This window comes from Vulpes lagopus, chromosome 6 (assembly GCF_018345385.1).
Source record: "Vulpes lagopus strain Blue_001 chromosome 6, ASM1834538v1, whole genome shotgun sequence".
Taxonomy (NCBI): domain Eukaryota; kingdom Metazoa; phylum Chordata; class Mammalia; order Carnivora; family Canidae; genus Vulpes; species Vulpes lagopus.
Window position 1 is genome coordinate 38,227,639 of NC_054829.1, and position 13,632 is coordinate 38,241,270.

Sequence of the window (13,632 nt, forward strand, 5' to 3'; positions counted from 1 at the left end):
CAAATTATGCCCCTGAGGAGTCATCTTGCATATCCTTGGTTCTGTTTCCATGGTAGTAAGGATTGCTTGGGATATTCAAAGGCAATTTAAATGCATTTAGGCCACAGCTTACAAGGGGATAATCTTAGAAAAATCAGAAGTGAGTAAACATTAACAGCTAGTAAGAGAAGCAGTATTAAAAACCATACTCCATCTTGCTTGCTTTTTTATTTAGTGAAAAGTAAAAAATTTTTGACATCTGGAAATTATGTCTGCTTCTAACTTGGTCTTGGGATGACTCATTTCAAGAAAGTGCCACAATTTCCATATGCTAGAACACAGTAATTTGAGGCTGCTTGTTTTTTTAATTTAATTTTTAGGCTCAAAGGTATGAATTTGCATTATTTTCCCAAGCCAGCCTCAGGCACAGACGGATTTCCACCCCCCCCCCCCCCCCATCTGAAAATACAACTCCTCACTGGCATGTCAGTATTGCAGGTTCATTTCTTTCTTTCTTTCTTTCTTTCTTTCTTTCTTTCTTTCTTTCTTCTTCTTCTTCTTCTTCTTCTTCTTCTTCTTCTTCTTCTTCTTCTTCTTCTCCTTCTTCTTCTTCTTCTTCTTTTAGATTTTATTTATTCATGAGAAACACAGAGAGAGAGAGGCAGGAACATAGGCAGAGGGAGAAGCAGGTTCCCTGTGAGGAGCCTGGTGTGGGACGCAGGACCTGAGTCAAAGGTGGATGTTCAACTGCTGAGCCACTCAGGTGCCCCGCAGATTCATTTCTTTCTTTTCTTTTCTTTTCTTTTCTTTTCTTTTCTTTTCTTTTCTTTTCTTTTCTTTTCTTTTCTTTTCTTTTCTTTTCTTCTTTCTTTCTTTCTTTCTTTCTTTTCTTTTCTTTTTTTTTTAAGATTTTATTTACTTATTCATGAGAGACACAAAGAGAGAGGCAGAGACATAGGCACAGAGAAGCAGGCTCCCTGTGGGGACCTTGACGCAGGACTCCATCCCAGGACCCCGGGATCACGCCCTGAGCCAAAGGCAGAAGCTCAACCGCTGAGCCACCCAGGCAGCCTGCAGGTTCATTTCTTTAAGCTCTGATGATTTTCAGTCTTTCAGAGTCTCCAGGGGGAATTCAAAAGCCACTTGGAAAAGGAAGCTGAGATTGGCATCTTAAACATCACCAGTTGTGATCTGCTAACACCCTGGTAGGCACTTGAAAAGGGTGCTCAAGATAAAGGAAGAAGGAACCAAAAGAAGGAAGTGCAGGTAGGAAAGACAAAATGCCTATTTCTTAATTTTCCCCTAGGGCTTTGCTTGATTTAAAAAATGAGACAAAAGCCTCCCGAGGCTTTATTTATTTTACAATTTTGTTTAACAAATACTTGTGTAGTACTTGCTAGGCCTTAGATACCATTCCATGCACTTTATGAATACTAGCTCCTGTTGTTCCTCATGGCTACCTTAAAAAGGCACGTTTGATTATTTCCAGCAGAAAGATGAGGAAACAAGCACACATGGTGAAGTGTCCCAAGGGTCCCCAAGAACCAGTAAGTGGAGAGCTGAGATTTTTAGTTCCAACTCCAGATATGTCCCAGAGTCTCTGCTCTTAACCACTCCACGCTACTCATATACGAACCACAAAGTTTTTCAACTCTCTTTGAAAGCTTTGGCATTAGGGGCTGATGGAGGAGGAGAAAAGTCAGTTTAATGGAACAGCTAGCCCCCATAATCCAGCTTTCAGAAGGAGAATGTATAATGTGTACAGAAAACTCAGGAGACAAGAGCCTTTTTTTTTTTTAAGAGTCTTGAAATCTAATTCCTTAGTTGGCTTTGCTAGCATTTGGAGAGCTATAGCAACTCCTGCCTGCCCTATGTATCTTTGAATGGAGATTTTGATGTTGATCAGATAAGAATCAAATTTTCATATAAAAAAAAAGGTTGAACTCCCCCAAGGGGCAATTGGGCATTAGCTTGATAGCCTGTGAAGGAAACCACTTTTTGTTCATTTGAAAGCAGAGAATAGTCCCATGGGAGAAAAAAAAGGGGGGGATTTGAAGTATTGTGTGGAATCTGAAACTTCTCTTAGCATCATGGGAATCATCTTGGTCTTTGCTGTGAAGGTGGCATGACCCCCTCTCTATGAGAGATGTGAATTATTCACCATTTCCAACTGTACAATTGCTTCATTATGTCCACACCCACATTTTTCTGTTTACAGCCAAAGAAAGGCCCATTGTTGATGCCAAATAACTACCTGGAAACCAGCATATCATAATTCACTTAAAATATCTTAGACTTTTCTGGGGAACATTGTATTTTATTTGACTCTGGGAAAGCATTTTCAATCATCCTTTACTTAAGAATATAGTATTAAATCTTTCTAGGTATTTTAAAATGACCTAGATATTTAAATGTGTTAAATCTTTGAAAGAATTGCAAATAATCTTTCCCAACCCTCAAAAGGTGTGTTTTACTTTTTAAAATGTTATGTGTCTTTGCATGTTAGTAGTTTATTCACAAAAACCTGGGTTTCTGGCCTTTGAGAGCTACAGGACACTGAAGTGGCTGTAAGCCATTGTTCAGAGACCAGTGCATACCAATATCTCAACGGAGAGTGATTTTGGTCCCCCCGGGGGACATTTCTTTGGCTGTTAACAGAGAACCAGTGGTGGGATGTTTTTACAGACATTTAGTGGGTTGTGGGTAGAACACCGCTAAAGATCATACAATGTGCCAGATAGGTCCCTATGACAAAGAATTCTCTAGACCACAGTGTTAATAGCGCTGAGATTGAGAAACACTGAAATAGAGATTTTCCAAATCTTAGTTGTAGGACTTTTTACATAGGCCTTTTATTTTATGTTACTTGCCTTTTAAGCCCCCTGTAGGCACAGCTAGTCAGTCCATCTTGAAATTTACCAGCTTGTGATTGGGTGTCCAGGACCATCAGGAACTCAATATTCACAGAGGGTCAAAGAAGCACTATTTCAGGGCTTAAGCTTCCAAACCATATTAAAAACAATTTTGTGAGCTTGCTCAAGAGCCTAACTTTCACTTTATAGCTTAGAAAAAATACTTGAAAAGTTCTGGTCTTGGAATGAAATTTGGCATGTACCTGTTTGAAAATTGGGTACCGCCCCGATTGCAATCCTCAGTTCACATGCCTGAGATAACAGATGTGTCTGCATTGTTCAATTTCATGCTCCGTAGCTCCTGGGAATACTAAAGAATAATCACTAGTAGTGGGATGTTCTGTCTGCAGAGTGCAAAGTATCATGGAGTGGGGGTATGATGATGGGCTTTGGATCCAAGTGTCGTCACTTTCGTGGTCTTCCTGGCTCTAATCATCAGTACATTCATCTGAAGACACCAATTTTTAAAGATTTGTTTGAATGACATCAAGTGGTTTATCCAAATCCCGTGCTCCAGTGTCTGGCACATAGTAGATGTTCAGTATGTGCTAATTATCTTCTCCCTACCTATTTTTCTTGGAGAGAACACTTCCCTTCCTCTCCCAGCCCATCAAAATGAAATGACCATCCATTTCACATGGAGCTTTGTGTTCCCTCTGGGTAGATGCAGACCTCAGGGGGTGACCAACGGGCTAGATGAGCAGACTGTAGTTTATGCAACACAGACTCAAACTGGCATTCCTGTTTGGCTAATGAAGTGTGGGTTGGGTTTCGGGTCCCACCTGCCCCTTGGCTAGCACCCTATGCAGGGGACAATTAAACTATTGTATACATTCTCCTTTTTAGAACTGCCCTGACTGCAAAGAGCACACATTTTCCTTTGCCCCTGATTCTGTGAGCTAGCACAGCTGGGTCAAAGCCTAAGGGTAGGCTTTCAGGGGCAGACCTGTCTCATCTCTGTGTTTGATAGGTATGAGGCAGGCGACTGCTCAGCAAGCCTTGCCTAACTTCCAGGGTCTAGAAATCTACACTGGGGGGGATGGAATAGGAAGACTGATTTTGGCTCCTAAGGCCACATGGCACTCTCTGACTCCTAACTCTGTTGCTCTGTAGATGAAAGAGGTAAGATTAGCATTTCAGAAACTCCAACAACATATTATTAATCCATGAATCCATTTTTACATTTATTGCACAGATGTTTTTCGACATGTTCATATGACAGGTGCGATGCTAGAGCTTGGGGGTAAAACTTTGAATCAGACACAGTCCCTCCTTGAAAAATACCTATACCCCAGTGGGGAAGAGAAAACAAGTCACAACAACACTGTAACTCTTTAATAGAGGCACATGTGGGGGGCTCTGGAAACATGTGACCAGATCAAGAAGTTAAGTCAACCTGAGAGGAGCAGAAAAATCCACGCTCTTCTCAGAAGTGACCTCTGAACTGAGTCTTGAAGGCAGAGAAGGAATCTTTTAAGTATGTGAGGAGGTGAGCAGGAGAAGGGCATCTAGAGTGATGTTCAAATGTCTGACTTGGACAACTAGGTGAATAATGGTGGCTGTAATTAGGAAATAGGCAGGAGAGAAAGGAGTTCTAGACATGGTGCTTGGAAATGATGGCCCGTGTATCACCCAGAGGCTGTCTAATAACTGGGTGGATAGGGCAGCCCAGGTGGCTCAGCGGTTTAGCGCCGCCTTTAGCCCAGGGTGTGATCCTGGAGACTTGGGATCGAGTCCCACATCTGGCTCCCTGCATGGAGCCTGCTTCTCCCTCTGCCTGTGTCTCTGCCTCTCTCTCTCTCTCTCTCTCTCTCTCTCTCTGTGTGTGTGTCTCTCATCAATAAATAAATAAAATCTTTTTAAAAAATAGCTGGGTGGATATAGGAGTTTGGAAGGAAGACAAAAAGAGAAAAGGACGGTAGTTTTTAAAAACTTTTTAGAAAGATTTTATTTATTTATTCATGAGAGACACAGAGGCAGAGACATAGGCAGAGGGAGAAGCAGGCTTCCTGTGGGAGGCCTGCTGTGGGACTCTATCTCAGGATCCTGGGATCACAACCTCAGCCAAAGGCAGATGCTCAACTTCTGAGCCACCCAGGTGCCCCCAAAAGCATGTTTTTATTGAAAACTTAATATATGCCAGATACTGGGTTAAGTGATTTACATGCTTTATTTCACCCCATTTTTGTCAGGCTCTCTGAGTAACATATTATTGTCTTCACCTTACAGACAAGGAAAGCGAGGACTTTTCAAAGCCGCACAATAGCAGAGCTGCAGCTTGAATCCAAGGTGTCTATGCCAAACCCTGTGTTCTTTCTAGGATCTTTGGGGGAGTTAGGAGTCTCTGGGTTGGGAGTCTCTAACCCAGAAATGATGGCTCATTCCGTTTCTGCATTTGTCTTATGAAGATTGCATCCAGGTGTTCTTGTCATGGTAATTTATGGCATACAGTTTAATTTATATTAGATATTCCTCTTTTTTTCTTTTTTAAAAATTTCTTTCTTTTTGCTTTGTAAATGCTACTTAAGTAGTAATATCTTTTTTTTTTTTTTTTTTTTTTAGTGGAAGCCAATGAGGAGCTTGAACTCCTGACTGTGAGATCAAGACCTGAGCTGAGATCAAGAGTCAGATGCTTAACAAGATGAGTCAAGTAGTAATATCTTTTAATGACTCTTTATTTTTTTTTCTTATCTTAGAAGTCAAAATATGGGCTACATTTCAGTCAGTTTTAATGCTACTACTATGTCAGGTATCAGGTATAACAGTTTGCTGGCTGACTCCCAACCAACCACAATTTAATCTGCTCAGGTAGGAACATACCATTTTCATAGTAGGAGAAGCGATCATTACAGTTGACTAAACTCAGCTTACATTTTGTCTCAAGAAGATAAAAAGTTTATCCCATGAGCCAGAATTAGCACACACATTAGAAGAACTGCAGCTGGTGATGTCACAAAGAAAGCATTTACTTGAGTTTATTTTTGAGGTTGCCAAAGTAGGAAACCAGTCCCCATGTGCTCAGATGAGAATTCATTTTCTCTCTCTCTCCCCTCTACCTTTTTGTCTCTCTGACATTTTCTTTCTTTGTTATTAATATATGTGAATTCATTTTTTAAACTTATGATTCTCAAAACTAGAAAATGAAGCCCTTTTTCTCAAGGAACTTTTTATCTCACCATATTAGTAGGTATGGAGGGATATCTAGACAGCTCCGATGTCCTAGTTTCCATTAGTTTTTCATTGATGTTAAGAAAAAAATATCAAAAATCCTATTTTAAAAATCATTTGGTGGTTATTTATTGAGTAATAAACACAGATCATCCAGTAGAGGGCAGTGCTAACTTATTCATGGATGCCTTCAATGAACGATGCAAAATTTCGTATATAATAAAAGCCTTAAAAACTGTTTTTAATTGTAGTTAAGACACAATGTTATATTAATTACTAGTGTACAACATAGTGATTGTATAAATCTATCCCTTATGCTATGCTCACCACAAGTGTAGCTGCCAGGTCACCATATACAGTGCTATTACAATACTGTTCACCATATTCCCTAACCTTTGTCTTTTATTCCCGTGACTTGTTCACTCCGTAAGTGGAAGTCTGTACCCCCCCCCCTTCATCCACTTTACCCATACCCCTTCCCCACACTCCTTTGGCAACCATCAGTTTGTTCTCTGTATTTATGGGTCTGTTTCAGATTTTTGTTTATTTTTTTATTTTGTTTAAAAAACATTTTTTTTAAAGGAAGCCTCTGACAGACAGCATTCATCAAACATGACTTTGTTACCAAAGAGAAGCATGGCCATCAGCTTTGTTGTCAGAACATCCAGGTTTCTGTGCTGTCTCAGCCCAGGCACTGATGAAAAGGTACCTTTCTGAGTGCTGAGCCAAGACTAGGATAGTATAGGCACTATGTCCCACACTCCCAGGGCCAGGCCCCATTAATGTTCCTTTATAGACTTAGCTATGGGGCTTGTGCTGGGGACGATGATTCAGAGTACCATCTTGTCCCTACTGGTCCTTAGGCTGGTCTGTGGCTCCCATGAAGAGAAAGGTTTGAGGCTCGTAGGGTCTAGTGGAGTTACACAAGCTTTGTGAAGCTGATGGAAGAGAATAATACATAAGGCATAGGGGAGGGAAGAGACTCTTAGGGAAACCAGTGACTATCCCACAGAATGGAAATATTGGAGACAAAAGTCTTGATACCTAACTTGATGTTCTTGCAATGGTGGGTGGAAGCAGTGAAGTTTCCACAATTGATTCTGTAGGAGTCAGTCATGAACAAGTGGGAGTAGAGGCAAAAGATGAGGATAGATGATTTGAGGTTGTTGCTGACATTCTGCTTTGTAAGTCCATGTGAATTTCCTCTTTGGGGACACTCAACTATAGATGGGAGACATCATTTTTAAAATGATGTCATATCTTTTAAATTGAGATATAATTGAGATATTATATTAGTTTCTAGTGCACAGTGTAATGATTTGACATTTGTATATACTGCAAAATGACCGTTGCAGTAAGCCTAGTTAACATCCATCACCATATAAGATTACAAATTTTTGTGTGTGATAATAACTTTTAAGACCTACTCTCTTACCAATGTTCAAATACACAATGCAGTATTATTTATTTTAGTCACTATAGTCGCTGTATGTTACAACTCCGTGACATTTATAACTGGAAGTTTGTACCTTTTGACTACTTTCACTCATTTTGCTCACCTCACACCCCATGCCTCTGGCATCATCAATCTGTTCTCTGTATCTATGAATTGGCTTTTTTTTTTTTTTTTAAGATTCCACATATAAGTAAGATCACATGATATTTGCATTTCTCTGTCTTATTTCACTTAGCATAATGTCCTCAAGTTCCATACACATTGTCACAATGGCAAGATTTCATTCCTTTCATGAATGTTCTGTTATATGTGTATAACACATTTTCTTGATCCATTTATCCATTGATGGACGCTTAGGTTGCTTCCCAGGCTTGGCTATTACAAACAATGCTGCAATGAACATTGAAATGCATTGATCTTTTCAAGTTAGTGGTTTTGTTTCCTTTGGATGAATACTCAGAAGTGGAATTGCTGGATCATATGGTAATTCTATTGCATTTTTTTTTAGGAATTTCCATACTATATTCCATATTGGCTACACTGCCTTACATACAACCAACAATGCGCAAGGGTTCCCTTTTCTCCACATCCTTATCAACACATTTTTTGCCTTTTTGATAATAGCCTTTCTAACAGATGTGAGATTATAGCTCATTGTAGTTTGATTTGTATTTCCCTGATGTTTAGTGATGTTGTGCACCTCTTCATGTACATGTTGATTACCTGTAAGTCTTCTTTGGAAATGTCTATTCAGATCCTCTACCCATTTTTAATTGGATTGTTTTGTTTTGTTGCTATTGAGTTGTATACGTTCCTCATGTATTTTGGATATTGTGGCCTTATCAGGTAATACAATAGGCAGATGGTTTCTCCCATTCTGTTACATTGCCTTTCATTTGTTAATGGTTTTCTTTGCTGTGCAAAAGAATTTTAGTTTGACGTAGTCTCACTTGTTTATTTCTGCTTTGTTGTTTGCTTCTAGTATCAAATCCAAAAAAATCATTGCCAAGGCCCATGTCGAGGAGCTTACTGCTTGTTTTCTTCATGCAGTTTTATGATTTTAGGTCTTACATTCTTTAATCCATTTTGAGTTAATTTTTGTGTATGGTACAAGATAGTGGTTCAGTTTTATTCTTTTGCGTGTAGCTGTCCAATTTTCCTGACATTAATTAAAGAGACTGTCCCTTCACTATTGTATATTCTTGGCTCTTTTGTCATAAATTAATTGATAATATATGTGTGAGTTTTTTCTGGGTTCTCTTCTGTTCTATTGATCTGTGTGTCTGTTTTTATGCCAATGCCTTATTGTTTTGTTTAAAATGGCTTTGTAATATAGTTTGAAGTCAGGAAGCATGATGCCTCCAGCTTTGTTCTTTTTCTCAAAATTGCTTTGGCTATTTGGAGTCTCTTGTGGTTCCACACAAATTTTAGGATTGTTTGTTCCATTTCTGTGAAAAATGACATTGCAATTTTGATGGGGAAATTCTTCTACTTTATCAGATGTGTCTTTTATAATACTTTCTCCTTGTCTGTAGCTTGTCTTTTCATTCTCTTGACCTGGTCCTTGCCGAGCAGATATTCATTTTTTTGCATATAAATGTTCAGTTGTTCTAGATCATTTGTTGAAAAGATTGTTTTTGCTCCATTTTATTTCCTTTGCCCTTTTGCTAAAGATCAGTTGACTATTTTTGTGTAGGTCTACTTACAAGCTCTCTATTCTGTTCCATTAATCTATTTGTGTATTCTTTCACCAATACCACATTATTTTTTTTTTTAAGATTTTATTTATTTATTCATAGACACACACAGAGAGAGAGGCAGAGACACAGGCAGAGGGAGAAGCAGGCTCCATGCAGGGAGCCGGATGTGGGACTCGATCCAGGGTCTCCAGGATCACACCCCAGGCTGCAGGCGGCGCCAAACCGCTGCGTCATTGGGGCTGCCCAATACCACATTATCTTGATTTCTGTGGCTTTATAGTAAGTCTTAAGTAGTATCAACCCTCCAGCTTTGTCCTTCATCAATATTAGGGTGTCTATTCTGGGCTTTTGCCTCTCCATATTCACTTTAGACTCAGTTTGTCACTTTCCCCAACATAACTTGCTGGAATTTTTATTGGAATTACATTGAATCTATAGATCACTTGCAAAGAATTGACACCTTGTTGAGGGTGTTTCTGGAAGAGATTAGTATTTCAATCAGTAGACTGTGTAAGGTCACCCTCACCATTATGGGTGTGCATGATCCAATTCATTCAAAAAAGCAGAAGAAGGGCACATTTATTCTCTGCTTGAGCTGGGACATCCATCTTCTCCTGCCCTAAGACATCAGTGCTCCTGGTTCTTGGGTATTTGGTCTTGGGTGGTGACTTACACCATCAGCTCCTTTGGTTCTCAAACCTTCAGACTTGGAGCCAATTATATCACTGTTTTTTCTGGTTCTCTCTTTTACATACAGCAGATCGTGGGACTTCTTGGTCTCTCTGATTGTATGAGCCAACTACTATAATAGATCTCTTACACACATACCCATAGCTTTTGGTTCTGTTTCTCTGGAGCCCAAATACACTCTTCTCTCTTAGCATATCAATTATACTTTTAAAAAAACTTTTCTTAAGTGATTGCCCTAGAATTTACATTGTACATTTATAATCAATCCAAGCAAACCCCAACACTATTTGGCTTTCCAGGTAGTGCAAGCATCTTATAATAACAAATTATTCCTAATTCAAAATAATTACAGATTTACAGAAAGTTGCAAAAATGGTACAGAGAAGTCCCGTGTACTCTTCACTCCATGTTCCCCACTGGTAACATTTTACATAATTTTAGGACAAAAACAGAACCAGGAAATTGTTATCAGCACAATTCATAGACCTTATTAAAATTTCACCAGCTTCACATATATGCATCTGTGTGTAGGTGTGTGTGTGCCTGTGCATATAATTCTAGGCAATTTTATCACTTATGTAGATTTGAGTAACAAACACCACTGACCAGAACAGTTATTACCAAATGTAAGGGGAAGTTTGAAATGAGACATTTCATGAGAGAGAAGGGGGAAGGGACAGAGACAGAGAAGGAGAGGGAGAGGGAGGGGGGAGAGAGTGAATTAAGTCTAAGAGACTCAAGATCTTGTGGAAATCAGCTATCTAAAAAGACGATCAATTCAATGATATGCAAGAACTACATGTGGCCAACAGTGCAGTGAAATCTTCTCATTGAGGAATCCCTTAAGATTACTAAAGATAAGGAAACAATTTATATGAGACACAAAGACACAAAACTATTCAGGTAAGACCAGATCTGCCTGCAAGAATATCAGAATAGTACACAATAGCCAGAATGCATATATAATAAGTCCAGGCAAGCAGATGCAGAGGAATGCGAGAATATCTCCCTTCATCAGAGAAGAGATCAAGGGGCACGTGTCCACCAAGGTTGGGCTATACGATTTCTCTACAGGGACACTGGGGGCTTTTGGGGCCAGACAATTCTCTGTTGGGCATGCTCTTATATGCTGCCCAGATCTTTAGCACTTCTGGTCCTTGGCCACCTGACACCATGAAAACAAAGTATGTTCAACAAAATAAGTATCTAGAGGTTGTGATAATAACCCCAAGCAAAAAGCACAAACCCATTCTTCGTCAGAAGAATAATCTTCTCCCCTACTTCATCGAGGCTGTGTTTATACTCAAAGGGTCTTTCTTTTTTGTTGTTGTTGTTTTGTTTTTTTCCCCAGAGACAGCCAATAATGGGAGATCTGGAGTTTTTTTGGATCTGGATTTTTAAAGTTATTTTTATACGTGCTTTTATTATGGAAAGTGACCGTTTTCTTACACGTGACTGACTTCCATCTCTGCTGGTCTATCCTGAGTAGGCCTGAGCTCATACCACCAAAAAGTGAACAGTACTGAAAGGAAAGAAGGGGTTACCATTCTATCACAGCTGAAATTTAAAAATAAGGGTACAAATTATACAAAAGGCCTTGGTTGGGATTTTATTAAAGTATTTTAATGACACTCAGGGAAGATCGATTTGCTAAACTCTAGCAACGCTTATTCTATCAACTTGAGTTAAGAACTACAAGGAGGTTTAACTTTTAAGAAAAGGAGAGTTCAATTCAATGTGGGCTTATCCTTTGTTGTATTAACACTAAGCTAAGTATTGTAGACTCTTCAAAAGAAGTACTAGCTTTGGTACTTGATCTCAAGAAACTTAGTTTCATTGGGGTAATAATTTATTAACCCTGAAAATAGAGATATTAGATATAGTTCCCATCAGAAGTAATTATAAAAAGAGGTGAGCCTAGGGAAGAGGTGTTTATGACTCCTGAGAGGCACAAAAATCTTTCTAGAGGCGGATGGGAGTGGGGAGCTGGGGTAGAGGTTTGCAACAGGGTTGGAAAGGGAGAAGGAAGGCTGTTTAAGGAAACTTAGTTATTGCAGGTAATAGTCAACACATTTCAAGACAAAAGAGAGCAGAAGCTTGTTAAGCAAGACTGAAGAAATAAAATGTTGAGGAAGGAAGCCATTGTCTCTCTCACTTTCATCACTGTTTTAAAGTTACAGGCCAAGTAACAGCCTTTGACACCAGAGCATAAGAGGTATTCTAGGAATTAGAGAGGATGGACATTCTATTGCATCAACACCTATGACATTCTCCATTAGACTCTCTATGGTTCTCAGCCATGACCTAATTTCTATGCACTCTAACTAGGTTCCTAGGGGTCTTGTGGATCAATATCCCTTATTTTTATAGTCTTAATTTTAACACATGCAGGTGTTTAGAAGGAAGTAATTAAATGTTTTGAAGCACCTTTCTAGTGGAAATGAATCAAGAATAATATCTTGGTATTTTGTGTAATTAGTGCTGTTTTGATTATATTCTGTTTTTATTCTGCTGTTTCCTTTGGGAGGTCAATCACAGTGTGGGAACAGGGATATTTAGCACCCAACTAAAATTTGCTTTGCCAAAACAGATAGTTTGGCTAAGAGTAAGCTTGTGTGCTATCAGAAGCACATTGTAAAGCACTGAAATACGGCATGTGGCATTAGTCTTTTTTTCTCTAACTGTGCAAGGACCCTTGCTTTTTCTCCAAGCAAGCCATAGCCTTGGCTCATGGGAACTTGTGTGATGGCCACTTTACATCAGCACTGTCCTGGCTTCATGAAAAGATATGGAAATGTGAGTAGAGGGAGCAGTCGAATGTTCTTTCTAAGTGGGAATGAAGAAGGGGGTGAATGGAGAGTGCTTCTTTCTTTGACTCTGGCAGTCATTTAAGTTTCTCTGTTCATAATGGAAATAATGAGCTGGTATTTGAATCTTTTTAAAATTATTGGAATTTTATAAAATGATTGAAATTGTCCCTGAATGAACTAATCCAGTAGACGCTGGGGTTCCACTGTTCTGCCCATTGTCCCCTATGGGCCTCTGAGGAGTCCCTTCTTTTGTTTATTAGTCTTTTATCTGCTTTGAGCACTCTGGCTCCAGTTTTGAGATAAATTCTGCTCAAAATAGCAAGAGGCAATCCTGATGGATGCTACTGCATTAAGAACTTGCTGAGTATCTTCACCAGAGTCAGCAGATTCTGAGGCTGGATTTTTCTCACTGGTGAATAAAACAAATGAGGACAATTAGGCACTGCAAAGATACTCGCTGTCACAGTTGTTTTTCTGAGCATAGTGACTGCTTCTTTAAACATCTAATTGAATTCCAAAACGAATTATGCTTCCATTCAGGCAAAATGAAATTTATAATGTTGAAATTTGTATATTAATCTATTTTTTAAAGATTCTATTTATTCATGATAGTCATACGGGGGGGGGGGGGGGCAGAGACACAGGCAGAGGGAGAAGCAGGCTCCATGTAGGGAGCCCAACATGGGACCCGATCTCGGGTCTCCAGGATCGCACCCTGGGCCAAAGGCAGGCGCTAAACCGCTGCGCCACCCAGGGATCTGAATCTGTTGTTATTTATAATCTGCTAGTGAGGTTAAATGACCCTGTGGTTTTATTAAAGTTTGTGTATTAGTCACAGTTTTCCATAAAAATAGCTCTGTTCCCTTTTCACCCTCCCCAGAGCTGGAGTTTGTGATGGAGAATCCAGAGACACATCC